The sequence below is a fragment of the Olea europaea genome, chromosome 23 (assembly GCF_002742605.1).
Source record: "Olea europaea var. sylvestris chromosome 23, O_europaea_v1, whole genome shotgun sequence".
Lineage (NCBI taxonomy): Eukaryota > Viridiplantae > Streptophyta > Magnoliopsida > Lamiales > Oleaceae > Olea > Olea europaea.
In genome coordinates, this window is record NC_036259.1 from 10808337 (window position 1) to 10813360 (window position 5024).

Genomic DNA, 5024 nt, shown 5'->3' on the forward strand with positions numbered 1-5024 from the left:
GGCTACCATCTGGGAGCATCCGAAGCTGGCCCGAGTTCAAAACTACCTTCTTGAAGAGGTTTGCAGTGAGCAAGGAAGGAGAGGCCCCCATTCAGCGTTTTCAAGACATGAGACAGGCGCATGGCGAGTCCTTGAAAAGCTTCCTATCCCGCTTCACTGACGAGATGACCTACTGTGTGCAAGTCACCAACAGGGAAGCACTATCTGCATTGAGAGGAGGATTGAACATGAACACCCTATTCTGGAGGGATGTGCAGAATCAAGACCCAACCACCTATGACGCCCTACTAGAGATGATGAGAAGAGAGATAATCAATGAAGAGTTGATTGGGCACAGGAACAGGGCAAGCAGGGGCCTTCCACCTCCACAGAGACAGCGAGGTAGGGGGCCGACCTCCCACCTTATTGACTACCAGATGAACCGATCTGGAAATGAGAACTCCGGTCAAGCCCTGGCCACCACAACTCTGAACGCGGTACCAACCTTGGCGTATGAGGATGTCAACCCAATCGCTGACCCACATCAGATACAGGCCCAGTAGGGACCCCGTAGAGGGGGAGGCCGAGGTCGAGGTCGGGGTTTTGCACCTAGAAGTAGGTCAAATCCGAACCTCCCTGGATACTGTTTGCACCATAGGTCCTACGGGCACGACACCGCGGATTGCAGAGACTATGCACACCGCTCGCGGCAGGAACCCGCCAGGGAAAGACATAACTCGCCCCATGCCAACAGGCCCCCGCCCAGGCAAGACAACCGACATGGGCGTGAGGCGGCCGCTCCTCGTCAAAGGGATGTCTCCCCAAGGCGAAGAGAGCAAGACACGGAGAGGCCCAGGGAAGGGCGTAGACACCGAAGAAACAGGCAAGCTCAAGATGAGGCCCCTATCCACGAGATAGATACCATATTTGGAGGCCCTTATGTTGGCGGCGAAACACAGAACGCCAAAAGAAATTATGCTAGGGAGGCCAAGCATCCCCCTCTGACAAGCTACATTGTGGATAGTAGCTCTCGAAAAAACCAAGTACCACCCATTATTTTCACCCAGGAAGACGCCGAAGGAGTTCATTACCCCCACTGCGATGCGCTGGTGGTGAGAGCTGTCATAGCCCGAAATGGGCTCAAACGAATGCTAGTCGACAACGGTAGCTCCGTCAACATCTTGTTCGGGTCCGCCTTTGACAAGATGCTATTGGACCACCAGTTGACACCCACCACTACTCCATTGTAAGGATTTACCGGAGATAGCATCACTCCAAGGGGAAAGATAACACTAGCAGTAGAGATGGGAGAATCTCCCCAAACTACGATGAACTTTATGGAGTTCCTCATAGTTGATAGCCGGTCGGCTTACCACGGAGTCTTGCGTAGACCGGCCCTAAAGGAATTGGGAGCAATCACCTCCATCCACCACCTATGCATGAAATTCCCAACGGAAAACGGGGTGGCAACGGCGAAAGGGCGACCAGAGAGGTTCGCAAGAGTGCTATCTGAGCTCCATTAATAAGGTAGAGCCCCGGGACATCCACGTGATCATGGCTGATGTGGTCATGGTGGATGTCCCAGGTGACGCTCCCGCCGGCCAGGAAGATGTTGATATGATTGACGCACCACCTCTTCAGGAGTCGTTAATCGTTGATGAACTCGACCCCCGCATAATGGAACATGACCCTCAAGCGTCCCCTGTAGAGGAACTTGAGAGCTTCTCAGCCGACCCCCGAGATCCATCAAAGATGTTAAAGATAGGCAGGGGCTTATCCAACATTTTGAGAGAAAAGATCAAGGAATTCCTAGGCAAGAACCTCGACGTCTTCGCCTGGAGACATGAGGACATGGTGGGCATAGACCCCAAGGTCAGCTGCCACCACTTGAAAATCGATTCTAATTTCGCCCCGCATAGACAAAAAAGGAGAGCCCTCAATCCAGAGAGGTATGAGGCCCTAAAGGAAGAAGTTCAGAAGCTCATCCAAAATGGCTTCATCAGGGAGGCCACTTATCCGAAATGGGTCTCCAACCCGGTCTTGGTTAAGAAACACAATGGCAAATGGAGAGTATGCATCGACTTTACCAACCTTAATAGAGCTTGCCCGAAAGATAGCTTCCCGCTTCCAAGAATTGACCAATTGGTGGACTCCACGGCTGGGCACGAGTTGTTGAGCTTCATGGATGCATACTCCGGCTACAACCAGATCCCCATGCACCCGGCCGATGAGGAGCACACCTCTTTCATCACGAACCGAGGCCTCTATTGCTATAGAATGATGCCCTTCGGGTTGAAGAATGCCGGAGCAACTTACCAAAGACTCGTAAACAAAATGTTTACCTACCTCATTGGCAAGACGATGGAGGTCTACGTGGATGATATGCTGGTAAAAAGCCTAGAAGCAGAGAACCACATAGTGCACCTCAACGACACCTTCCAAATACTGAGAAGGTACAGGATGAGGCTCAACCCCTTGAAATGTGCCTTTGGGGTGACTTTCGGCAAGTTCTTGGGGTACATGGTCAACCAGCGGGGAATTGAAGCAAATCCCGAGCAGATTGAGGCTCTGTGCCAGATGAGGTCCCCTCAAAAGCCAAAGGAGGTACAAAGCTTAACTGGACGAGTGGCAACACTTAGTCGCTTCGTCTCCAAGGCCACTGACAAGTGCCTCCCATTTTTCAAAGTGCTCAAGGCCGGGAAGAAATTCCAATGGACTGAGGAATGTGAAGAGGCCTTCCGAGGATTGAAAAGGCACTTTGGGGCAGGCCCCCCTCCTCTCCAAGCCAAAGCCCGGCGACATCTTGCAACTATATCTCGCCGTCTCCAATGACGCCATCAGTTCGGTTTTGATTCGAGAAGAAGGGCCCACCCAACTTCCCGTCTACTATACGAGTAAAGCGCTCCTATCGCCGGAGACCCGATATCCCGATATGGAGAAGCTTGCTTTGGCCTTAATCACGGCCTCTAGGAAATTGAGGCCTTACTTCCAAGCTCATACTATCCATGTACTTACAAATTTTCCCCTGAGGCAAGTACTCCAGAAGCCCGATGCCTCGGGAAGATTGTTGAAATGGGCAGTGGAATTAAGTGAATTTGACCTTGTGTTCAAAGCAAGGGCGGCCATCAAAGGGCAAGCGTTAGCAGACTTTGTTGCTGAATTCGCCAACCTACTCGAGGTGGATGAAATCATGGAGCCCGTCGAACCCCCCATGTGGAGTCTCTTCGTAGATGGCTCGGCTGGGGATGTCGGCTCAGGTGCCGGGGTTGTCCTCATCAGCCCTAAGGGTCACAAACTCACCTCGACCGTGAGGTTCGGGTTCAAAGCTACCAACAATGTTGCAGAGTATGAAGCACTCCTTGCAGACCTCAGACTGGCCAAGAAAATGCAAGTAAAGAAGCTACTCGTCAATAGTGACTCCCAGCTGGTTGTTAGCCAAGTCAATGGTAGTTTCTCAGCCAGAGACAAAACAGTGGCCTCCTATCTGAAAATGGTGGTGAGCCTCATCCCATCCTTTGAAAAGTTCGAGTTAATCCAGATTTCCCGCATCGAAAATGCTCATGCGGACGCACTCTCGAAGCTGGCTAGTAGCAAGGACTTAGAGCTACTCGCTGTAGTGCCTATTGAGAATCTCCTACTGCCTTCTACCAAGGCCCCTAATGTCATGTGGGTCGGTGGAATTCCCACCTGGATGCAACCAATTATAGCATATCTGAAAGACGAGGTGCTACCCACCGACAAAGATGAGGCTTACAAGGTGAGAAGGAGGTCAGCCCATTTTCTCTTCATCGATGACATTCTTTACAAGAGAAGTTTCTCCTCTCCACTCTTACGGTGTGTCGGAGGAGAAGAGGCTACATACATACTAAGAGAAGTCCACGAGGGAGTGTGCGGCAACCACTCTGGAGGCCTATCTCTGGCACAAAAATACTGAGGCAAGGATACTACTGGCCTACCCTGAAACGGGATGCACTCGAATTTGTGCGAAGATGTGACAAGTGCCAACGATTCTCTCCAGTTCAAAGACGACCATCACAGGATCTGACTGCGGTCTCCAGCCCCTAGCCTTTCTCAAAGTGGGGTGTGGACCTCATAGGCCCTCTACCAAAGGATAGAGGAGGTGCAAGTTTTGCAATAGTGGCCATTGATTACTTCATGAAGTGGGTCGAAGTTGAACCACTGGCAAAAATCATAGAAGCAAACACCTTCAAGTTCCTATGGAAGAATATCATTTGTCGGTTCGGAATTCCCTACTCGATCGTCTCAGACAATGGTAGGTAGTTCGATAACAAGAAGGTTAGAGAACTGTGTGAAGATCTTGGCATAAAGAAGCACTTCTCTACACCTCACCACCCACAAGCCAATGGCCAGGTTGAAGCCGTAAACAAGACAATCAAGCACGTCCTGAAAAAGAAGCTTGATGTGTCCAAGGGGGCTTGGGTTGATGAGCTGTCCCAAGCACTTTGGGCAATCCGAACCACCACCAGAACACCAACCGGGGAGACCCCTTTCCTCATGGCTTTTGGGACTGAGGCGATGAGCCCCGTGGAGGTCGGACTCCCATCTCCACGGCGTCTGCACTTTAGAGAAGTAACCAACGACGAGCTTCGGAGGCTAGACCACGATTTCATTGAGGAGAGGAGGGACGACTCCCAGCTGAGGCTAGGCACCTACCAAAGGAAGATGACAAGGTACTTCAACTCCAAAGTCAAGAAGAGGTCTTTCCGAATCAACGATCTCGTGCTCAGGAGGGTCTTTCCATCTTCAAAAGAACCCGGTTCCGGCTCCCTGGGACCGAACTGGGAAGGTCCATACAAGATCAGAGAAGAAATCCGACCTGGAACCTACTGGATTGAAGACATGGACGGCAAGGCACAACCCCGTCCATGGAACATTGAACACCTCAGAATCTTTTATCAGTGAATTGTATCATGCTGGATGACTTTCCCAGCCTTTGTAATATTGCTATTGCTCAATAAAATGCGTTGATTAAATCGTCATACTAAGTTGTAATATTTCCCAGCCTTACCGATGCTCTAGCACAT